General features: G+C 50.8%; 3 non-coding genes across 3 annotated transcripts; all 3 read left to right on the forward strand.

Moving 5' to 3' along the window:
• Positions 1-6167: 6167 nt before the first annotated feature.
• TRNAC-GCA (transfer RNA cysteine (anticodon GCA)) lies at positions 6168-6239 on the forward strand. The gene has a single exon. It is a non-coding gene; the product is annotated as a tRNA-Cys (tRNA).
• Positions 6240-7647: 1408 nt separating this feature from the next.
• TRNAA-UGC (transfer RNA alanine (anticodon UGC)) lies at positions 7648-7719 on the forward strand. Its single transcript has one exon. It is a non-coding gene; the product is annotated as a tRNA-Ala (tRNA).
• An 8610-nt stretch (positions 7720-16329) lies between these two features.
• On the forward strand, positions 16330-16402 carry TRNAL-CAA (transfer RNA leucine (anticodon CAA)). The gene has a single exon. It is a non-coding gene; the product is annotated as a tRNA-Leu (tRNA).
• Positions 16403-24617: the final 8215 nt, after the last annotated feature.

Consider the following 24617-nt stretch of genomic DNA (forward strand, 5'->3'; position numbering starts at 1 on the left):
CTGTTGTGTAAGTGTGCCCAGGGCTGAACAAGAATTCCTGCTCGTTTCCCTTCTGGCTGGAGCATGAGGAGAGTGTGTTTGTGGCCAGTGATGTTGCTGTAGATTGTTGTAAAATTCCTGCCTCGATAATTCAGACAGTCCCTTTCCCGTCATATCCCCAGTACATCAGTGACTGTAATAGCAGGGGGCAGGTTTTCTGTGGGGCACAGAGCTTTGCCAGGGGGTTGGTGTCTCCTTCCTTTCCTCACCCTGGAGGAAACTCAGCTTTTCATTCCATCTTTAATGTGTCATGGAATAACAACAGCAGCATGAAGAAAGAGGTGGGCAGGGTGGGCCTCAGGGGAGGGGCACAGAGGTGCAAGTGGTGGGCAGGGCAGGACGGAGAGGCACGGGTGGCAGGCTGGGTGGGTCTCATGGGTGGGGCTGAGAGGTGGGAGCGGCGGCCATGGTGGGTCTCAGGGGAGGGGTCAGAGAGGTGTGGGTGGCGGGCAGACCTTGGGGTAGGGGGCGGAGAGGAATGAGCAGCCGGCAAGGAGGCCTCGGGGAGAGAGGAGCGAGTGAAAGGTGGACCAGCAGGCCTCAGCCGAAGAGGCAGAGTGGGGTGGGAAGAAGTCCTCCTCTTAACCCAGTGCTATCTACACCGGGATTAGGCTGATATAACTGCATTGCTCAGGGAAGGTAAAATTTTTAACACCCCAAGGTAATGTTGTTACTGACTTAATTTTGTAGGATAGACCTGTCCAAAGAATCACACACACACCTTGGGAGTAAAACTTCACCCGCTTCTCTGCTTTACAGAATCGAAACACAAGAAACTCTTGTCAGGGCCCAGTGCGGGTTGGCAGGGAGTCAGGTGTGGGCAGACACCATACGTTAGCCAGAGGAAGGCACCATGGATTAGCTGGTTTAAGGCACCTGTCTTCTAAACAGGAGATCCTGGGTTCAACTCCCAGTAGTGGCTTTTAAGGCACCTGATACTGGCTCCTATCAGAAGACAAATAACAGAGTTAGATGGACCTTTGGTCTAGCCCAGTGTAGCTGTTCTTGTTGTTTAAATTACACTCATAGGCACTGATAATAGAGTGACTGAAAGTTTGGGTGTGAAGGGCTGATAGGTCAGTGGTGCAGTCCCCTCGCAGATGACCCCCTCCCTCTGGGACAGGGGCAGGTCCGAGCTCTCACACCAAGTGGCTCATTGGGGCTGCCAGAATCTGTGGGCGGCTCATTCAGTTTATGCTGAGGGTTGAGTCCTGCTTTGTGCACCGTGTCTGAGAATGAAAATCCTAAACCTCCCTTTGAAATAACGAATGCAACAGGACCTGTTTTGTCACTGCCCCGAAGCAGACAGAGAAATGGAGAAATGCCATTGAGTCCAGGGGAATACTTCACTGCGGTTTTACCTTTTTCACTTGCCAAACTCCCGCCCAGCCTTCTGGGCTCCTAGAGGAGGGTCCTGAGCCTGAGCCAAGACACGTACCCTGCTACTTTACAGCCCAAGCTGCTGTCCTGGATTAATGTGACACGGGCCAGCCGTGGGTGATTCATTGCACTGTAGACGTATCCTAATGTTATGTCTATACTGCCATTAATACACCCAGGGCACCTGTCTCAGAGCCCGGGGCAGCTGACTCAGGCTTATGGGGCTGGGGCTGCAGGGCTATAAAATGACAGTGGAGACAGATGGCCCAGTAAAGGTATCCACGCTCCCATGGACTCTCCCAGGAACCGTGTACAATGCGGACTTCTCCGAGAAAGCCCGGAGACAATGGACACTGCTTGACTCACATCAAGGCAGCGGAACTTCCTAGCAAGTTGGAAGAGGGGAAGAGACGTCATGACTTGGCCTCACTCCCACTCTGCTCAACACCTGGCAACACATCTGGAGGACAAAGACTGAAATGAAATAATTCAGAGATCAGAAGAGAATAATAATAATCCATTCAAATGAAAGTCCCCAAACAGACTGGAATAGGTTTCCCAGCAGAAAATTTTCAATTTTGTTTTCCCAGTCAGACCTCGCCAAGGGAAGCAGAGAGAAAATGTTTGAGTTGCTTCCTCCAGAGCACCTTGACCTAGACACGCTAGCTGTGGGTCACTGTCGTGGCTGAGGTGGGGGCATTTTAATTATTTGGGCAGGTCCCAGGGTGTTTGGGGGACATTATGAGGCTGTTACCTTTTGAGATAAATACTAAGAAACAAAGAACTCTTTGAGAAATCTGGGATTTAGACATGTTTTATTGACAGCAAGGGAGGTCTGAGTTCCTGAGAAGGTTTTTGTTTACAGGAAGCAATGTGGCTTGTACCAAAGGGGAGATGGTTGTTTGTGAAGGAGGGGAGAAGACAAAATGCACACAATGAGGATGGGATTCAAACCCATGCATGCAAAGCACAATGATTAGCAGCCCACCACTTTAACCACTTGGCCACCTCATATGAGCTGCCAAAGAAGGGACAGGAGGAGAAATCTAAGGCCAGCAGAGGTAGGAACAATAAGGAGTTTTTAAATACGAAGTGTAAGGAAGGCCTGAATGACCTCCCCCCTCACATCTAGTGATGAGCTGGGGGAAAGACTTCAGGAACAGACCGTGTTTACATAGACAGGCCTCCTCTGCCTAGGTATGCAGCAAGTATCCTTTGAATAAAAAAACAAACAAACAAATATAAAGGTAATTTTTTGGTTTTCCTGCACTCAGCCAAAAAAAATGTGAAAAGAAAGGGGCATTTTTAAGCAATCATCTGTCCCCACCCAGGGGCTGGGGAATGCTTATTTTCTTTTTCAGACACTTTCTGGGCAAGCTGGTGCCAGTGGAAGAAAACCCAGAACGCCGTGGGTCCCCTGTTGCAACAAAACATTGTGTTCTGTGTTTGTCTTGTTGTTCCTGTTATTTTGGTGGATATTGTAAATTCTTCAGGCGTGACACCCCCTTTTAATTGGGCATGTCGTGCTGCCCCTTTCGGGGCCAAGGGAAAATGTACCCTAATTCAACCTCTTCCACCCTCTACTCCGCCACCTCCCTCCAAATTCTCTGTGACACCCCCATCCCCACGGTGGCCTACCCCCATCCAGAGACCTGTGGTTCTTAATGCAACTGGTTTACAAATGACTATCGCTCTGTTCCCCACTGACTGGTCTCTCAGGACAACATTTGATAACTGTTCTGTTTACCAAAGTAGGTGAAAGAATGTTGCCATAACTAATTTCAAACTCATTTGAATTGGATGGAGGGGAAATAAACAAGAACATCCGAAAATGGCGAGCCCCCACAAATTACCTCTGGGAAGGCTGAAACTCACTGCAGGAAGCTGACTCAGTGTCTCAAATCCAACGCTTGGAATGTGCCTGGGGCTACTGGACGGAGTGGGATTACGTCAGGGATTTGAATCATAGACTCAAAGAATCATAGAATAACAGAGTTGGAAGGGACCTCTGGAGGCCATCTAGTCCAACCCCCTGCCCAGAGCAGGACCAATCCCCACTAAATCATCCCAGCCAGGGCTTTGTCAAGCCTGACCTTAAAAACCTCCAAGGAAGGAGATTCTACCACCTCCCTAGGTAACGCATTCCAGTGTTTCACCACCCTCTTAGTGAAAAAGTTTTTCCTAATATCCAACCTAAACCTCCCCCACTGCAACTTGAGACCATTCCTCCTTGTCCTGTCATCTGCTATCACTGAGAATAGTCTAGATCCATCCTCTTTGGGTCCACCTTTCAGGTAGTTAAAAGCAGCTATCAAATCCCTCCTCATTCTTCTCTTCCGTAGACTAAACAATCCCAGTTCCCGCAGCCTCTCCTCATAACTCATGTGTTCCAGTCCCCTAATCATTTTTGTTGCCCTTCGCTGGACTCTCTCCAATTTTCCACATCTTTCTTGTAGTGTGGGGCCCAAAACTGGACACAGTACTCCAGAAGAGGCCTCACCAATGTCGAATAGAGGGGAACGATCACGTCCCTTGATCTGCTGGCAATGCCCCTACTTATACAGCCCAAAATGCCATTGGCCTTCTTGGCAACAAGGGCACACTGTTGACTCATATCCAGCTTCTCATCCACTGTCACCCCTAGGTCCTTTTCTGCAGAACTGCTGCCAAGCCATTCAGTCCGTAGTCTGTAGCGGTGCATTGGATTTTTCTGTCCTAAGTGCAGGACTCTGCACTTGTCCTTGTTGAACCTCATCAGATTTCTTTTGGCCCAATCCTCTCATTTGTCTAGGTCCCTCTCTTTCCGATCCCTACCCTCCAGCGTATCTATCACTCCTCCCAGTTTAGTGTCATCCGCAAACTTGCTGAGGGTGCAATCCACACCATCCTCCAGATCATTAATGAAGATATTGAACAAAACCGGCCCCAGGACCGACCCTTGGGGCACTCTGCTAGATACCTGCTGCCAACTAGACATGGAGCCATTGATCACTACCTGTTGAGCCCGACAATCTAGCCAACTTTCTACCCACCTTGTAGTGCATCCATCCAGCCCATACTTCTTTAACTTGCTGACAAGAATAGTGTGGGAGACCGTGTCAAAAGCTTTACTAAAGTCAAGGAACAACACGTCCACTGCTTTCCCTTCATCCACAGAACCAGTTATCTCATCATAGAAGGCAATTAGATAAGTCAGGCATGACTTGCCCTTGGTGAATCCATGCTGACTGTTTCTGATCACTTTCCTCTCCTCTAAGTGCTTCAGACTGATTCCTTGAGGACATGCTCCATGATTTTTCCGGGGACTGAGGTGAGGCTGACTGGCCTGTAGTTCCCAGGATCCTCCTTCTTCCCTTTTTTAAAGATGGGTACTACATTAGCCTTTTTCCAGTCTTCCGGGACTTCCCCCGATCGCCATGAGTTTTCAAAGATAATGGCCAATGGCTCCGCAATCACATCCGCCAACTCCTTTAGCCCTCTCGGATGCAACGCATCCGGCCTCATGGACTTGTGCACGTCCAGCTTTTCTAAATAGTCCCGAACCACTTCTTTCTCCACAGAGGGCTGGTCACCTCCTCCCCATGCTGTGCTGCCCAGTGCAGCAGTCTGGGAGCTGACCTTGTTTGTGAAGACAGAGGCAAAAAAAGCATTGAGTACATTAGCTTTTTCCACATCCTCTGTCACCAGGTTGCCTCCCTCATTAGTAAGGGGCCCACACTTTCCATGGCTTTCTTCTTATTGCCAGCATACCTGAAGAAACCCTTCTTGATTTGCGCTTAGCTCAACTGATGGTTGGTTGGGAAATGTTATTCTAACCCGCGATCAGGGTTGGAAGGGACCTCAGGAGGTATCTAGTCCAACCTCCTTCTCAAAGCAGGACCAACCCCAACTAAATCATCCCAGCCAGGGCTTTGTCAAGCCAGGCCATATAAACCTCTAAGGATGGAGATTCCTCACCTCCCTAGGTAACCCATTCCAGTCTTCACCACCCTCCTAGGGAAATAGTGTTTCCTAATATCCAACCTAGACCTCTCCCACTGCAACTTGAGACCATTACTCCTTATTCTGTCATCTGGTACCCCTGAGAACAGTCGAGATCCATCCTCTTTGGAACCCCCTTTCAGGTAGTTGAAAGCAGCTATCAAATCCTTCTCACTCTTCTCTTCTGCAGACAAAATAATCCCAGTTCCCTCGGCCTCTCCTCGTAAGTCATGTGTTCCAGTCCCCTAATCATTTTTGTTGCCCTTCCCTGGACTCTCTCCAATTTGTTTCTGTAGTGGGAGGGGGCTCTGAAAACTGGGCGCAATGCTCCAGATGTGGCCTCATCAGTGCCGAATAGAGGGGAATAATCACTTCCCTCAATCTGCTGGCAATGCTCCTCCTAATGCAGCCCAATATGACCAGTTACCCATATTGAATGCAGGCTCAGCAATATTTGATGAATTGGTTGCTGTCCATTCAGTCGGTTATTTCCTACTTATTCATAACTAATGAAGATGCTCTAAGGGGATGGGAGAGAGCTGTCCCGTCCGTGTAGTTAATCCACCTCCCCGAGAGATGGGAGCTGTGTCAGTGGGAGAAGCTGTGTTGGTGGGTGGGCAAGCTGTGGGGTCTACATGTATAGATAAAGTTTAATCAAACCCCATTTTTAAAACCACCCGTGGTCTGGGAATGGAAAAGGAGCTCTCTGAGCAGGGCCTGTCCTTCAAAATCCTTAAGATCACTGACTTGCCTATGCCAATGCCATGGGGGGTGTAGCTCAGTGGTTGAGTGTTTGACTGCAGCTTAAGTAGTCCTTGGTTCAAATCCAAGTGCCCCCTTACAAGCCTGTTCCCTTAACAAAAATAAGCACATTTCCATTTCCATTATGTTCGGGAGCTCCACTGAATAGGGATGAATGGAAACATTCAGTGTTTTCCTGTGCAAATCCATAGAAAACTAGCAAACAGGTCCCTCATCTGAAATCAGTTCCAATCCTCTGAGTGTCTAGTTTATGTCTAGTTTATGTTTTCATCAATGAAACAAAGACACATGAAGGCACATTTGCAGATCCTTGGTCTCCATGGGCTACAATGTGTAGAAGAACAAGAACCCCATCCCCTTGGGAGGAATGGACTAGTCTGTGTTACATTCCAATGGCAGCTGTTTAAAGGGAACATGCTTCGAGTTCATGATCACCCGCAGTGTCTCTGTAAGGTTGCCAACCACAGAGCCGGTTGTGGCTGCATCTAAGTAACCGCAGAGTTAGTGTAGTACCAGATCGTGAATTGCACAGCGTCACTTTCGGTCTCGTTGATCATTTGGGTAGAAACAGCCATTTCCTGCCTCTCTTTCACACAGAAGGACAATTTTCTATGTGCAGACGCAGGAACATCAAGATCTTTCTCTGTCCCTTGTGCAAAGTAGGGTGTCAAATTCCAAGGAACCTTCCTCTTCTGCGATGGAAACAATGGAGAAGCAGGGGGCCCTGGGCACCTCCAGCCCTGGCCGGGAGATGTTCCCTCCCCGCTTTCTTTATGCTGCTGTTGTTATTTCATGGAGTGTCTGGGATGGGTAAAAAGCTGAGTTCACTCCAGGTGGAGGGAAAAAAGGACCCTGAGAATCTCAGGGCCTCAGGGAAAACCTAATCCCTGCTACCAGGATCACTGAGGTGCTGGGGATTTGAGCAGGAAAGGGACTGTGTGAATTGTCCAGGTGGGGAATGAATAACCACCGACAACTAGTTCCACCTCATTAACCACGGACACAGGCTAATCGTGCTGCAGATAGAAGGGAAACTGGGAGCAATTCTTTGCTGTCAGCCATGGAAACAGTGACCCGAGTGCACTGCAGTGAATGTGCTGGGGAAAGCTGGACTTTACAGGCAGGTGGAAATAGCAGATCCGAGAAAAGCCCCCCCCCCAACTTCTTCCACCGGGGTGAGGTGTTGAGCGACTCACAGCGCCCCCCAGCGCCGTTACCTTTCAGCAGGGGCTGGCAGCTCCAGCCAGTCAATGCAGGGGAGAGGGCCGAGTGTATCTCTGCACCCTGAGTCCAGGGCAGGCCCTCTCTCTCCCCCACATAGAGAAACTGGCCCTGCTGCAAAGTGACCCCTGAGAACCAGCAAACCCAGGACAGAGGGTTTGGCCCTCAGAGCAGGGAATGTGTCCCCCATGCTGCCGTTAGGCCCCTGGAGGCTCTGGAAACAGGAGGGCTCTGAGCGTAACCCATGCCAAACAGCCCCCATCTGGGGATGTAGCTCAGTGGTAAAGCGCATGCTTTGCATGTATGAGGCCCTGGGTTCGATCCCCAGCATCTCCAAGTTCTCTTTTCACCCTGCTGCTTTGCTCAGGCCCAGAGGGGATGTGGCCCAGCAGTCTCCCTGCAGGAGTTTCAGTCCTGCTCAGTGCGTGGCAGGTGCCCATTGCACGGAAGGTCTGTGCGGGTTTCTGCTCCTAAGTCACCTTGGTACATTTAAGATTAAGATTTAAGGGGTGGCTTGGGACAGTAGCGGATGAGAAGGGGGAATCCTCCAGCCCAGGAGGGATAGGTCCCGTCTGCCCAGACTGAGGGGCAAGGAGACGGAGGGGCAGTCAGTGCTCAGAGAGGAGAGAGCTCAGTGATTTACACCCATCAGGGGACACTGTCTTTTTGAGGCGGGTGCAGCTGGCTTGGGATGGTGCTGACGATGGATAGAAAACAGGCTGGAGTCAATGACAGATGGGACCACAGAAGGGGAAGGAGAAGGGCATCTCCATAGAAGGTCCTGGGTGCTCAGATACCCCAGTTCTAGGTACCCTGGCCTGTCCTAGAGAGAGAAAAGACAAAGAGGGGCCCAGCCCCCCGACAGTCATCCCATGGACAAGAATCTGGTTGGGAGTGGGGTGAAGGTTCCCGCTGGACAAAGGGGAGCTGAAGTCCCCCAGTGTCCTGGAATTTAAGCAATGCAAGCTTCAAACCCTGCACGGGTGGGGCCTGAGGGGCACCCGCAGAAGGTTGGGCTGGACAGGGGCAGCAGGTTTCTACAATTTTTGGTGGTTTCCAGAATGGGACCAAGTCCTGCCTCCCCATCCACCTCCCCCCACATCTGCCTAAGGCTCTGGGAGGGAGTTTGGGTATGGGAGGGAGAGGGAAAGGGGTTGGGCTCTGGGAGGGAGTTTGGTCTGTGGGTTGCGGCAGGGGGTTGGGGTGCAGGAGGGAATGCAGGGTGCGGGGTCTGTGCTGGGGCAGGGGGTTGGGGTGCAGGAGCAGGTGTGGGGGCAGGCTCTGGGAGGGAATTGGGTGTGTGGTGTGGGCTCTGGGCTGGGGGAGGGCGTTGGGTGCAGAAACGGGTGGGGTGGCCAGGTTCTGGGAGGGAGTTCAGGTGTGGGCTCTGGGCTGGGGGAGGGGGTTGGGGTGCAGGAGAGGGTGCAGGTCGGGCTCTGGCAGGGAGTCTGGGTGTGGGGTGTGGACTCTGGGCTGGGGGAGGGGGTTGGGGTTCAGGAGAGGGTGCAGGTCGGGCTCTGGGAGGGAGTTGGGTGCAGGGGGTGGGCTCTGGGCTGGGGAAGAGGGTTGGGGTGCGAGAGCAGGTGTGGGGGGAGGCCTGTGGGAGGAAGTTTGGGTGCGGGATCTGGGTTGGGGTTGGGGGTTGGGGTGCAGGAGGGGGTGCGGGCGCAGGCTCTGGGAGGAAGTTTGGGTGTGGGGTGTGGGCTCTGGGCTGGGGCATGGGGGTAGGGTGCAGGAGGGAGTGCAGGGGGCGGACTCTGGGAGGGAGTTTGGGTGCAGGGGGTTGGGGTCTGGGCTGGGGCTTGGGGTGCGGGAGAGATTGAGGGTGCAGCTCTTACTTCAGGCATCTCCCAAAAGCGACCCACACCCCCCTCTGGCAGCAGCTCCTAGGTGGGGGGTCTCTGCCCATCGCTGCCCACGGACACCACCCCAGCAGCTCCCATTGCCACAGATGGCAGAGTCGGCCCTCGGGGCCGGGGTAGCGTGTGGAGATCCCCCCACCCCCGGGGCTGCAGGGACGCGCCAGCCGCTTTCGAGACTGGCAGGCCACACGAAGTGTAAGCAGTGTATCTGGTGGTGAGGTCTGGCAAGTTGTGGAAAAGAACTTCAGGGGCCGATCTCATCTGCATAGGCACACCCACCCCGCCTAGACGCGGCCATAGCTGCCCAAATGGTCACTTTGGCTGCTGTGGGATCCCCAGTGTCTCTGTTATTGGGGCAGGAAGAATAAATTGTTATTACCCTGATTATGGGAACTGTGCTGGGAACTGTACTTGGCCTTTTGTTATGATGGAGGGACTCACCATCAACCAAGTAGCACTCGCTAGGCAAGGGTCATGGGTTCCAAAACTCTGTGAATTGAGAGAGGGTGGGGACAAGTATTAATACTTTGTGGTATGGGTTCCTTGATGAGGGCCTTGCATGCTAATTGTCCTTCCTTTTGTCTCTCCACTGTGGAATCTCAGAGCTAATCTGGGTTCCATTAGGAGTCTCGTTAGAGGCTGCTGAGCTCACTTTGGGCTAATGGTGGACCAGCACTGAGGCTCCCCTACTACAAGCTGACTTCACTAAAAAGCTGAACTGACTAAAAGCTGAAATCACTGAGTGTTGTGTTAAGTAGTGGGGGAGCCTGAAAATATATTGTGGAGAAGTTTGCGGGGCGGCTGGAGTGCCTCGTGGACAGGCTGGTGGAGCAGTTCATGGGACGGCGGGAGCTGCTGGTGGGATGTGGAGCATTCGTGGGACGGTGGGAGCTGCTGGTGGGACGTGGAGCAGTTCGTGGACCGGCTGGTGGAGCAGTTCGTGGGACGGCGGGAGCTGCTGCTGGGCTGCAGAGCGGAGCTGAGCGAAGCAGTTTGTGGGGCGGCTGGTGGAGTGGAGGCCTATGGAGCTGTGGGGCGGTCAGCTTCAGATCATGTAAGGTGCCTTTTACCCCCACCCCCATCTCCACCCAGGTTGGGAGGTAAAGCTCTGCAGATAAACTTTTGAACTTTGGGGCTGCCCTGACCAGGGACAGAGACTTTTGGGTCATTGGACTTTTGGGACTTTGGGTGATTTGGGGTTGCTGGACTCAAGAACCAAAGGGAAAGGGCACGCCCCAATTTGCTTGGGGTGGGTTTGTTTTTTTTGCTCGTGGGTTGTGTTATGAATCCTGTTGGTGCTGTTTCCCCAACATAATGCCACATTGTTTCTCTCTGTTATTAAAAGGCTTTTTGCTACACTCAGACTAGGTGCTTGCAAGAGGGGAAGTATTGCCTCTGGGAGGCGCCCAGCGGGGGTGGTACATATTTGTCCCAGGTCACTGGGTGGGGGCTCGAGCCGGTTTGCATTGTGTTATTGGAATGGATCCCCTAGATATTGAACCCGGCCCTTGTTGCTGCCAACTCTGATGGGCAGAAGGGTTACACGGAGCGAGGGTGGGCAGGAAGCCGCCTTAGCCCCCTTGTGCTGCCGGTGATGGCGGTGGGGGTTCCCGGGCCCTTTTAAATTGCCCGGGGGCAGCAGGCGGGGCTGGGGGAGACACCGGGCCCCGGACTTTGGTGGAGCCAAGCCCCCGTGGTCTTATGTTGCTGGAGCATGGGCACCAGGGGCCCAGATGAGGCGCCTCCCCTGCGGCTGGAGGAGCATGGGTGCTAATCCACCTTTCGGCGGGTTGGTTTTTGGAAGGTTAAATGAAGGCAGCCTCTGCTCTGGGCTCGCCCAGTTTCAGGGCCTGACGCTGCTTTGCACAACGATGAATCTCGGAACAGGCCAGCACTGAAATGACGGCAGAACCTGAGGAACGAAAAGCCTCCGGGTTCGTCTGTGGGCCTTGACGCCGAACGGGAGCCGTAATTTGACTCGCTTTGTGGCTGCGGCCGGTAAAATGTCAGGACAAAGTCGTCCCAGTGATTGTGACACTGGGTTTGAGGCGGCTTTGGTCTTATTACAATGTAACTAGCATGGAACACTTGTGTTTTTAAAGGTGGCTTCCCCAAGCAATCCCAAGTTGTTCTTCCCAGAGCTGAGTGATGGTGGGCAGCAGGGGATCTCCCCAGTCTGTGGGGGAATCTCTCTGGGCCCCACTGTTAGTTCTCCAGCCTTTCTCCCCCTAAACACGCACACCTCTCCCCCACCCATTATCAATGCTTTACAGCAACCCCTCCCTCCCCTTATGGGATACAGACTCTCGGTGACAGAGACTGACTGGGGCTCCCCTCTGCATGGCTCCAATGGGGAAGGAAAGAGTCTGACGGGGGAGAGGAGGGAGACAGGCTGAAGGAGTCAAATGGGGCTAGACGAGAATAGAGAATAGAGGAGATTTTCTTCCTTTTAAAATGGACTGGAGTCTCATTGCTGGAAAGCCACATCTTGAGTGACGTTTGAACCGGCAGCCTTTCAATTGCCAGGCAAAGGTGCGAACCACAGAGACCGATCACGGCCGACTTCCCAACGCTGTCCAAGGAGCCCCTGCAGGGGTGCAAGTGGTTAGTGCAAAGGGCAATGTTGCTGGGGTTGTGAATTCAAGCCTTCCCTGCAGCCCTGGTTTCTATTACCCCATGGAGCTTCCCCAGCTTGCTTGTCCTAATTCACATGGAAAGTGCCATGAGAGGAAGGTCTGAAATGTGGACGTTGGTGCAAAGCTTGGGACCCCCCACCAATGCTGCCATTAGCTGTGGGTGGGTTGCTCAGGGGCAGGGAGAATTGATTTCTTTGCTGCTGAGAAAGCTGCCAGGACAGGTCTGTGGGCACCAGAGCTCCCCGCTTCTTCCAGCACACGCCAGGCTCTGTCACTCCTGGAGGAGGGTCATAGAATCATAGAAGATCAGGGTTGGAAGGGCCCTCAGGAGGTATCTAGCCCACCCCCTGCCCAGAGCAGGACCAACCCCAACTAAATCATTCCAGCCAGGGCTTTGTCAAGCCTGACCTTAGAAACTTCTAAGAAAGGGGATTCCACCACTTCCCTAGGTAATGCATTCCAGTGTTTCACCACCCTCCTTGTGAAAAAGTTTTTCCAAATATCCAACCTAAATCTCCCCCACTGCAACTTGAGACCATTCCTCCTTGTCCTGTCATCTGCTATCACTGAGAATAGTCTAGATCCATCCTCTTTGGATCCACCTTTCAGGTAGTTAAAAGCAGCTATCAAATCCCCCCTCATTCTTCTCTTCCGTAGACTAAACAATCCCAGTTCCCTCAGCATCTCCTCATAACTCATGTGTTCCAGCCCCCTAATCATTTTTGTTGCCCTTCACTGGACTCTCTCCAATTTCTCCACATCCTTCTTGAAGTGTGGGGCCCAAAACTGGACACAGTACTCCAGATGAGGCCTCACCAATGTCGAATAGAGGGGAACGATCACGTCCCTCGATCTGCTTGCAATGCCCCTACTTATACAGCCCAAAATGCCATTGGCCTTCTTGGCAACAAGGGCACACTGTTGACTCATCTCCAGCCTCTCGTCCACTGTCACCCTAGGTCCTTCTCTGCAGAACTGCTGCCGAGCCATTCGGTCCCTAGTCTGTAGCGGTGCATGGGATTCTTCCGTCCTACGTGCAGGACTCTGCACTTGTCCTTGTGAACCTCCTCAGATTTCTTTTGGCCCAATCCTCCAATTTGTCTAGGGCCCTCTGTATCCTATCCCTACCCTCCAGCGTATCTACCACTCCTCCCAATTTAGTGTCATCCACAAATTTGCTGAGAGTGCAATCCACACCATCCTCCAGATCATTAATGAAGATATTGAACAAAACCAGCCCCAGGACCGACCCTTGGGGCACTCCGCTAGATACCGGCTGCCAACTAGACATGGAGCCATTGATCACTACCCGTTGAGCCCGACAATCTAGCCAGCTTTCTATCCACCTTATAGTGCATTCATCCAGACCATACTTCTTTAACTTGCTGGCAAGAATACTGTGGGAGACCGTGTCAAAAGCTTTGCTAAAGTCAAGGAACAACACGTCCACTGCTTTCCCCTCATCCACAGAGCCAGTTATCTCGTCATAGAAGGCAATTAGATTAGTCAGGCATGACTTGCCCTTGGTGAATCCATGCTGACTGTTCCTGATCACTTTCCTCTCCTCTAAGTACTTCAGAATTGATTCCTTGAGGACATGCTCCATGATTTTTCCAGGGACTGAGATGAGGCTGACTGGCCTGTAGTTCCCAGGATCCTCCTTCTTCCCTTTTTTAAAGATGGGCACTACATTAGCCTTTTTCCAATCTTCCGGGACTTCCCCCGATCGCCATGAGTTTTCAAAGATAATAGCCAATGGCTGTGCAATCACATCCGTCAATTCCTTTAGCACTCTCGGATGCAGCTCATCTGGCCCCATGGACTTGTGCATGTCCACTTTTTCTAAATAGTCCTGAACCACTTCTTTCTTCACAGAGGGCTTGCCAACTCCTCCGAATGCTGTGCTGCCCAGTGCAGTCATCTGGGAGCTGACCTTGTTTGTGAAGACAGAGGCAAAAAAAGCATTGAGTATGTTAGCTTTTTCCACATCCTCTGTCACTAGGTTGCCTCTCTCATTTAGTAATGGGCCCACAGTTTCCTTGGCTTTCTTCTTATTGCCAAAATACCTGAAGAAACCCTTCTTGTTACTCTTAACTTCGCTCGCTAGCTGCAACTCCAGGTGTGATTTGGCCTTCCTGATTTCACTTCTGCATGCCTGAGCAATATTTATATACTCATCCGTGGTCATTTGTCCAATCTTCCACTTCTTGTAAGCCTCTTTTTTGTGTTTAAAGTCAGCAAGGATTTCTCTGTTAAGCCAAGCTGGTCGCCTACCATATTTACTATTCTTTCTACACATCGGGATGGTTTGTCTCTGTAACCGCAATAAGGATTCTTTAAAATACAGCCAGCTCTCCTGGACTCCTTTCCCCCTCATATTATTCTCCCAGGGGATCTTTCCCATCAGTTCCCTGAGGGAGTCAAAGTCTGCTTTTCTGAAGTTCAGAGTCCGTATTTTGCTGCTTTCCTTTCCTCCTTGTGTCAGGATCCTGAACTCGACCATCTCATGGTCACTGCCTCCCAGGTTCCCATCCACTTTTGCTTCCCCTACTAATTCTTCCCGGTTTGTGAGCAGCAGGTCAAGAAGAGCTCTGCCCCTCGTCGGTTCCTCCAGCACTTGCACCAGGAAATTGTCCCCTACAGTTTCCAAAAACTTCCTGGATTGTCTGTGCACCGCTGTATTGCTCTCCCAGCTGATATCAGGATGATTGAAGTCGCCCATGAGAACCAGGACGTGCCATCTTGTAGCTTCTGCGAGTTGCCGGAAGAAAGCCTCATCCACCTCATCCCCCTGGTCTGGTGGTCTACAGGAGACTCCCACCACGACATCACTCTTGTTGCTCAAGCTTCTAAACTTAATCCAGAGACTCTCAGGTTTTTCTACAGTTTCATACTTGAGCTCTGAGCAGTCATACTGCTCCCTTACATACAGTGCAACTCCCCCACCTTTTCTGGCCTCCCTGTCCTTCCTGAACAGTTTATATCCATCCATGACAGCACTCCAGTCATGCGAGTTATCCCACCAAGTCTCCGTTATTCCAATCACATCATAATTCCCTGACTTTGCCAGGATCTCCAGTTCTCCCTGCTTGTGTCCCAGGCTTTGTGCATTTGTATATAGGCACTTGAGATAACCCGCTGATCGCCCCTTGTTCTCAGTATGAGGCAGGAGCCCTCCCCTCTCACACGCTCCAGCTCGTGCTTCCTCCCGGTATCCCACTTCCCCACTTACCTCAGGGCTTTGGTCTCCTTTCCCTGGTGAACCTAGTTTAAAGCCCTCCTCACTAGGTTAGCCAGCCTGCTCATGAAGATGCTCTTCCCTCTCTTCGTTAAGTGGAGCCTGTCTCTGCCTAGCACTCCTCCTACTTGGAACACCATCCCATGGTTGAAGAATCCAAAGCCTTCTCTCCGACACCACCTGTGTAGCCATTCCTTGACTTCCACGATTTGACGGTCTCTACCCAGGCCTTTTCCTTCCACGGGGAGGATGGACGAGAACACCACTTGCACCTCAAACTCCTTTATCCTTCTTCCCAGAGCCACGTAGTCTGCAGTGATCCGCTCAAGGTAATTCTTGGCAGTATCATTGGTGCCCACATGGAAAAGCAGGAAGGGGTAGCGGTCCGAGGGCTTGATGAGTCTCGGCAGTCTCTCCGTCACATCACGAATCTTAGCTCCTGGCAAGCAGCAGACTTCTCTGTTTTCCCGGTCAGGGCGGCAGATAGATGACTCAGTCTTCCTGAGGAGAGAGTCCCCGACCACCACCACCCACCTCCTTCTCTTGGGAGTGATGGTCGTGGAACCCCCAACCCTAGGACAGTGCATCTCATGCCTTTCAACTGGTGGAGTCTCCTTCTGCTCCCTTCCCCCAGACGTATCATCTGGGTCACTCCCCGCAATGGTACCTGTGGAGAGAACATGAAAATGGTTACTTACCTGTGTCCGCTTTGCTGGTACATGGACTTTCCCCCTTCTTCTTCTGGAGGTCACATGTTGCCAGATTTCTTCACAGTCCTCCTCTCCCTGCTGCGCAGCCTGCTCTGAATCTTCAGAACCTTGTGCCCATAGAAGCATATCCTGACGTCTGTCCAGGAAATCTTCAGTGTCTCTTATGCAACGCAGGGTCGATACCTGTTGCTCCAGACCTTGAACCTTCTCTTCCAATATGGAGACCAGCTTGCACTTTGTACAGACAAAGTCGCTTCTGTCCTCTGGAAGAAAGACAAACATGGCACATCCAGTGCAGGTCACAACAGTTGAACACTCCCCATCCATATTACCTTCCTACTATGAGCTTCCTCCGAGTAATTCCTCAGAGAAGTCGTTAGGGTGTAAGCCTCAGTGGGCTCACTCTAGGTGAACTCCCAGGCAAACTCCTGCTGTTTGCTGCTCTGCTGTTCCCCGCTGCTCAGCTGGTTCTATAAGCACCGAGCCTAAAGCTCTTCCAAGCCTTCTTAGCGCAGCGGGCAGCGCATCAGTCTCAAAATCTGAAGGTCCTGAGTTCAAGCCTCAGAGAAGGCAACTCTTCTTGCTCCCTGCTTTAGATTTTCTAACGGAAATCAGAGAAAAAAAGACTAGAGCTGAGTGGTTTCTAGACACCCTCCCATCCATCTAACACACACACAAAGACTTTTCTAACGGTACGTGTACAGTACGAAATTAGTTCAAAATTATTCGATTCGAAATTTCGGGAGCTATTTTAGACATTCAGTCTTCGGTGTCCCCACTAAAGCACGTGAATTCGGCAGAGTGCGTCCACAGTCCCGAGGCTAGCATCGAACGTCGGAGCGGGTGCACCGTGGGTCGCTATCCCACAGTTCCCGCAGTTCCCGCCGCCCACTGGAATTCTGGGTTACGCTCCCAGTGCACGATGGGGCAAAAACATTCTTGCGGGTGTTTCTGGTGCGTGTCATCAGGAAGCTCTGGCAGACAATCGTTTCACGCCTTCCGAGCTTCTCCGGGTTGTCTGTCCTGGGCTCCCGCCTCCGTGAAAGCCACAGAAGACCACCATTTCCCGCCTTTCTTCGGCTACCACGAACCAAACAGCACCTCTTCCCCTGCCACAGTTTTGACCATTGTAAATACCTCGCACATTATCCAGCAGTATGTGCAGTCCCTGCAAAACGGGGCGAGGAAACGACGACGGTGCGATTACTATACTGATGAGGACATGGACAAAGATGGCACGGCGTGTGGCAATTGGGAGATCATGGTGGTGCTGGGCCAGGTTCATGCCGTGGCAGGCCAATTCTGGGCCCAGAAAACAAGCAGAGACTGCTGGGGCCTCATTGCGTTGCAGGTGTGGGATGATTCCCAGTGGCTGAGAAACTTTTGTATGCGTAAGGGCCACTTTCATGGAGCTTTGCGACTTGCTGTCCCCTGCCCTGAAGCGCAAAGACACCAAAATGAGAGCCACCCTCACAGTTGGGAAGGGAGTGGCCATAGCCCTGCGGAAGCTTGCAACGCCCGACAGCTACCAGTCAGTTGGGAATCAGTTTGGAGTGGGGAAATCTACTGTGGGGGCTGCTGTGATCTAAGTAGCCAACACAATCATTGACCAGCTGCTATCAAGGGTCGTGACTTTGGGAAATGTGCAGACCATTGTGGATGGCTTTAATGCGCTGGGGTTCCCTGACTGCGGCGGGGCGATAGACATAACGCATATCCCTCTCTTGGCCCCGGAACAGCGGGGCGGCCACTACATAAACCGCAAGGGGTACTCTTCCATGGTGCTGCAAGCCCTGGTGGATCACAAGGGATGTGGCGAAAGGGATGCATAAACAATCCAGTTGGGCCATTGCCCACAAGCTCACCCCAAGCAGCTTGGACTCCTGATGACTGTGATGCTGAGGTTCCTTAGACCCCTGTTCATATTTCAGACCCCAGCCGGTGCAGCATCCCTGCCATACCACTCACCATCTGCCCCAGGAGAACCAGCTGGTGGGCTGCATCCACAGGCAGATAGTTTATGCAGCTCCCCTCAGAGCAGCAGCCACAGCTGTGCAGCTAATCCCCACATCTGGTTGCCGGGGATCCAGCTGGATTATTTGTGCATCCCTTTCAAGACTTGCCCTCAACAACCTGGCAGCCCCCAGCTTTCTCATTGCTCTGTGGTTGTTTGCTCTGTGAAAGGGGCCTCTAGGAATTGGTATTTCCAGAGGCATTAAAGAATCATAAAGGAGAAGGAAAAGTTAATGCCTTAGAAAAGTCTGTGTGTCTGTGTTAGATGGATGGGAGGGTGTCGAGAGCAGAGTGGTTTCTAGTCTTTTTTCTCTGATTTCCAGTGGTAATCAAGGTCGGCCATTGCCAGCAGTTGACAAGAACATGTGAGAACAGTGGGGCCGGGAAATAAACATGGGGAAATAGTTTTACTTTGTGTAATGACCCATCCACTCCCAGTCTTTATTCAAGCCCAAGTTAACTGTATCCAGTTTGCAAATTAATACCAATGATCACTACAAAAGGTTCCCCCCACCCCACCCGGCTCTCCTCCTGGTAATAGCTCACCTTACCTGATCACTCTCCTTACAGTGTGTAGGGTAACCCCCATTGTTTCATGTTCTCTGTGTATAGGAGTCTCCCCACTGTATTTTCCACTGCATGCATCTGATGAAGTGAACTGTAGCTCACGAAAGCTTATGCTCCAATAAATTTGTTCGTCTCTAAGGTGCCACAAGTCCTCCTGTTCTTACTCATGGTGTTGTATCCCCATAGTGTGGCCGTTTGGTGTCAGTCCTTTTAAATAAACAATGAGTTTTTTTCATAGAAACCATATTTTCCTCATACAGACACAGGAGTAGATTAATCTACAAAGGGAAGGTGATTCCAAGGCAGTTGCGGAGGGAGAAGGGAACGTTTTCAGCATCACTAAATTATTGTGTTGTACCTCACACACACACAGAGTGACAATAAACTCAATTAACTGAGCTACCAACACACTGTACAGGAAAGAAATAAACAACTTTATGTTCAAGGAGTTCGGTGCATTTAAATAATATTAAAAATATGTTTTGGGCAACGCATGGAAAATTCATTGTATTGTACGACCCACTTGATATAGTGAATACACCACATAATATTTAATGAAGTTAAGAACCATGTGCTTATAAATTAACATGTTGTGCCATTTACACACGCACAAGACCTAGAAAAAACTGAATTATTTGAGCTTCCAACATTTCCACTTTCTCACAGCATGTTAGACCCCCTGCTTTAAATGAAATATGTCTAAAGGCCAGATGTATGAAAGAATTGTCTCGTTCTGTATTTCTTAGCTTTTATCTCAAAAGATAATAGCCTCATAATCTCCCCCAAACACCCTGGGACCTCTGCAAATTATTAAAATGCCCCTGTTCTCAGCAAGGCCACGACAGTGACCCACAGCTAGAGTGTCTAGGCCAAGCGTTCTGAAGGAGGCAAGTCAAAGATTTTCTCTCTGCTTCCCTTGGCAAGGTCTGAGTGGGAAAACAAAATCCCCCACATGGAAAGTTTTCTGCTGAGAAACCAATACTAGTCTGTTTGGGGACTTTGATTTGAATGGATTATTATTATTCTCTTCTGATCTCTGAATTATTTCAGTTCAGTCTTTGTCCTCCAGATGTGTTGCAAGGTGTTGAATTGCGGGAGAGAGAGGCCAAGTCATGACGTCTCTTCCCCTCTTTCATAGTTTCTTCCAACTTGTTAGGAAGTTCCTCTGCTATGATGTGAGTCAAGCAGTGTCCATTGTCTCCGGGCTGTCTCGGAGGAGTCCGCATTGTACACGGTTCCTGGGAGAGTCCTTGGGAGCGTGGATACCTTCACTGGGCCGCAGCGAGTCTGGCTCCTCCAGCGTCACACCGGAAAGGCTGGCCGTGGCCATTTCCCAGCCTCATCACATATTTCAGTGACGCACCCAGAGCAAAACTCCACCACTTCCCAGACAAGGCTAGCACACACCATCCACCCAGGTATTAGCCTTCAACAGATCACGACTTTTACAATGATAGCTCACCAGGCCGACTCTGTACAAATCGTACCTTAATTCTATGAGAGTGGTGACTATGGGGCTTCCAGGGTGCTGCTTTGAGCACAGCCTGCCACCCCTGGGCTGACACTGCAATGGAGACGTCCCCGTAGAGTCCCTCTCTCCCGGGATAAAGATGGCAGCAGGGCTGGCCTGGGTCACCTGATGTGGGCTTCTGGAGCTCAAGCTGTGGGGCTGAAAAGTGGGGTGCAGATACTGGTGTTCCTGCTGAAGCCTGGGTTTGGAAACCCTCACCCCTCATGGGACCTCAGAGATTGAGCTCAAGCCCATCTGTCTCCACTGTCATTTTATAGCCCTGCAGCCCGAGCCCCAGAAGCCTGAGTCAGCTGCCCCGGGCTCTGAGACAGGTGCCCTGGGTGTTTTAATCGCTGTGGAGACATAACGTTGGGATATGTCTACAGTGCAATGAATCACCCATGGCTGGCTGGTGTCACATTAATCAGGGTCATGGGGCTTGGGCTGAAAAGTTGCAGTGTACAAATACAAAGAAACAAGAGCAAAAACCGGTTGCCTTTATAGCTAGATAGCTATAGATACATGGCAAATAGCAACAAGAATCAGCATAGAGCTGGATCAAAAAAAAATGAAAGATTAATCTTTGCTCTACAAATAATAACTACTGATAAATGGTAATATAAAAAAGGACCTGGAATTCCTTCATAATTTGACGGTTCTTGGAAGTTCCAGGCATATTGGCTAGAATTTTCGAGACACAGATTGCCAGAAAAACGTTAACACGCTGAGTGCTCCCCCTGAAACAGCAGCAAATACTGTTGCCTAGATAGATAGATACATTGCAAAGAGCAACAAGAATCAATGTGGAGCTGAATCTGCAAAAGGGAAAGATTAATCTTGCAATACAAATAATAATGTATTAATTAGTATTATTATTTATTTATTATTATGTCATAAAGGACCATGAATTCCTTCATACCTTTATCATCCTCAGGATGTTGCTGTGAATTCAGAGACATGATTGTTTTCTGTAGCAGCCGTTGCAGTTTCAAAAGGAAATGCAGGCAGAAAACGAAGCAGAGAGGGTTGTGATGGGGCGCATGAAAGGAGAAGAGGCTTGTTCCTCTTGAGTTTTCTTTCCATTGCTCTCATGATCCTGATGGAGGAAGCGGAAGCTTAATTTGAGTTTGTCCCCACTCGTCTCCTTCTGTCGGCGGAGTGTGTCTTCACCAGGAGTGCTTCCACCGAATGAAGAGGGGCAGTGTGGGGGGGCTGAGAAACGGGGTTCTTCACTCCGCGCAGCTGCCCACTGGGAGCCCAGCTGCCCCCTGGGCTCTTGACTCCCCACCTCCTCCCTGCAGTGGGAGCCGGCCACCTGGGCTTCTTGCCTGCCTGCTCCCAGCCAGGAGTGGGGGCGGGGGCCAAGTGCTCAGGCTTCTCGGCTCCCTGCGCTGGGAGCCAGGAGCTTTCGTGCAGCAGCCCCGCGAGGAGCCAGGCAGGTGCAGCCCCGCTGGGATCAGGGAGCGGAGGGCAGCCATGAAGGGAGCCAGCCGGAAGCCATGACATTGGCAAGACAGCCAGCAGCCCCTGTGAGTAAGGCAGTGTCTACACAGACACTGTGTTGTCCTAACGACCCCAACGTAATCCCCGTGCCTCTTGAGGAGCTGGAGTTACTATGTGGGTGTAGCAGGGCACTTACATAGATGGGACAAGGCTGTAGTGTGCACCGTGAGGTAATTAGGACAACGTAAAATGCTGTCGGCGGGCCTAACTGTGTAGTGTAGCCCAGGTTTTAATCTCCTGCTGATGGGATATATGCTGGGTGCCTTGTTTCCTTTGCTTAGGAGTGCTTGTTCTCACACCTATCTCCTTGCTTTCCATTCCAGTTCAGGGAAGGAGAGAATAACCAAGTCTTCAGGTATGAAAAGGCAAAACATTTCTACATGACCCTTCGCAGTCAGTGAAACCTTTGGTGGGAAACGTGCCCTTGATTTTACTGCATTTTGGTTTCTTGTCTTGTTGGTTGCTCCCGAGGAGCTGGCAGGGAAATGTCCATGGAGAAGCGGAGTGGATGTGAGGTTTCTTGCTTATGAGATTTGCCTGCGTTTTGGCCTCATTGGGAGAAGGGCAAATTGGATGAGACATTGCAGCTTTTCTGATGCCTGTCTGAGTTTGGAAAGTAAGTTCTTTGTTGTCCTGTTCTTCAAAGGAAACTGAGGGAGCGGATATACACTGGCAGCTGAGAAAGCCTTAGAAGGGGAAATCCAAATCTGGGCACATTTGGTTTCTGTCGTAGATTGTAGTGTAGTGTGGTGGTTATCATGTTTGCTTGACACACAAAATATCCCTGGTTTAAAACTAGGCAGAAACAGTGCCTTTTCCCCCGACTGATCACTTTTGGTCTTCCTCCATTCCAAGCCCTTTGCTGAAATACACCCATATTTCCCACACTTTTTGTTCATTTATCTTTCCTTTTACAATATTTTAGAGTTGTAATTTAATGGCCAAACAATTTTGCTCATGAATTAAAGTTTAACACAACATTTGACAGCCTTTTCCCATGCCCTCTTTTCTGTCACTTACAGGAGTTTACTTATGGGAATAGTCACTGATTTATTGCACCGAGCATTTCAAAGGAAAGGTCAGAATCATTTATCTTGGATTCACTTTCCTTACTTCTTTCTAATTCTTTCTCTCACATAGATGAGGAAATCTGTGTTGGAGCAATTTAGCTTACCACTCTCTCTTTCTAGACAGAAGCTGACACAATTTAAAACTTCCCAATTTGCAAATATCTATGTGAAAATATTTCCTAAACCAATGCAGAGATCCTGGGCAGGGCTAGGGGTGAGGCAGATTAATAATTGGCTGTTCTTTATTTTGGTGCTTGCTAATTGGCCATTTGGAATTTTAATACAGGATGGCATTACAGCCGAAAGATAATCTCAACATGTGGAGAAGAAATGGTTATACGGGCTAATAAATAATTTCTTGGTGTCACACCAAAAGTGATGCATTCCAGTGTGAAAGAAGAACTAATTCATGGCTTATGAGCATTTGCTACGTAGTTGTAGCCATGCAGGTCCCAGAAAAGCTTGTCTTTGTCCCCAACAGAAGCTGGCCCAGTGAAAGATATTGTCTCACCCACCTGCGTGTTTGCTCGCCACACTTATGTTGCTGGAGCATGGGCACCAGGGGCCCAGATGAGGCGCCTCCCCTGCGGCTGGAGGAGCATGGGTGCTAATCCACCTTTCGGTGGGTTGGTTTTTGGAAGGTTAAATGAAGGCAGCCTCTGCTCTGGGCTCGCCCAGTTTCAGGGCCTGACGCTGCTTTGCACAACGATGAATCTCGGAACAGGCCAGCACTGAAATGACGGCAGAACCTGAGGAACGAAAAGCCTCCGGGTTCGTCTGTGGGCCTTGACGCCGAACGGGAGCCGTAATTTGACTCGCTTTGTGGCTGCGGACAGAAAAATGTCAGGACAAAGTCGTCCCAGTGATTGTGACACTGGGTTTGAGGCGGCTTTGGTCTTATTACAATGTAACTAGCATGGAACACTTGTGTTTTTAAAGGTGGCTTCCCCAAGCAATCCCAAGTTGTTCTTCCCAGAGCTGAGTGATGGTGGGCAGCAGAGGATCTCCCCAGTCTGCGGGGAAATCTCTCTGGGCCCCACTGTTAGTTCTCCAGCCTTTCTCCCCCTAACCACGCACACCTCTCCCCACCCATTATCAATGCTTTACAGCAACCCCTCCCTCCCCTTATGGGATACAGCCTCTCGGTGACAGAGACTGACTGGGGCTCCCCTCTGCATGGCTCCAATGGGGAAGGAAAGAGTCTGACGGGGGAGAGGAGGGAGACAGGCCGAAGGAGTCAAACGGGGCTAGACGAGAATAGAGAATAGAGGAGATTTTCTTCCTATTAAAATGGACTGGAGTCTCATTGCTGGAAAGCCACACCTTGAGTGAGGTTTGAACCGGCAGCCTTTCAATTGCCAGGCAAAGGTGCGAACCACAGAGACGGATCACGGCCGACTTCCCAACGCTGTCCAAGGAGCCCCTGCAGGGGTGCAAGTGGTTAGCGCAAAGGGCAATGTTGCTGGGGTTGTGAATTCAAGCCTTCCCTGCAGGCCTGGTTTCTATTACCCCATGGAGCTTCCCCAGCTTGCTTGTCCTAATTCACATGGAAAGTGCCATGAGAGGAAGGTCTGAAATGTGGACGTTGGTGCAAAGCTTGGGACCCCCCACCAATGCTGGCCCTAGCTCCGGGTGGGTTGCTCAGGGGCAGGGAGAATTGATTTCTTTGCTGCTGAGAAAGCTGCCAGGACAGGTCTGTGGGCACCAGAGCTCCCCGCTTCTTCTAGCACATGCCAGGCTCTGTCACTCCTGGAGGAGGGTCATAGAATCATAGAAGATCAGGGTTGGAAGGGACCTCAGGAGGTATCTAGACCAACCCCCTGCCCAGAGCTGGACCAACCCCAACTAAATCATCCCAGCCAGGGCTTTGTCAAGCCTGACCTTAGAAACTTCTAAGAAAGGGGATTCCACCACTTCCCTAGGTAATGCATTCCAGTGTTTCACCACCCTCCTAGTGAAAAAGTTTTTCCTAATATCCAACATAAATCTCCCCCACTGCAACTTGACCATTACTCCTTGTCCTGTCATCTGCTATCACTGAGAATAGTCTAGATCCATCCTCTTTGGATCCACCTTTCAGGTAGTTAACGGCAGCTATCAAATCCCCCTTCATTCTTCTCTTCCG

The sequence above is a fragment of the Caretta caretta genome, chromosome 28 (genome assembly GCF_965140235.1).
Source record: "Caretta caretta isolate rCarCar2 chromosome 28, rCarCar1.hap1, whole genome shotgun sequence".
NCBI lineage: Eukaryota > Metazoa > Chordata > Testudines > Cheloniidae > Caretta > Caretta caretta.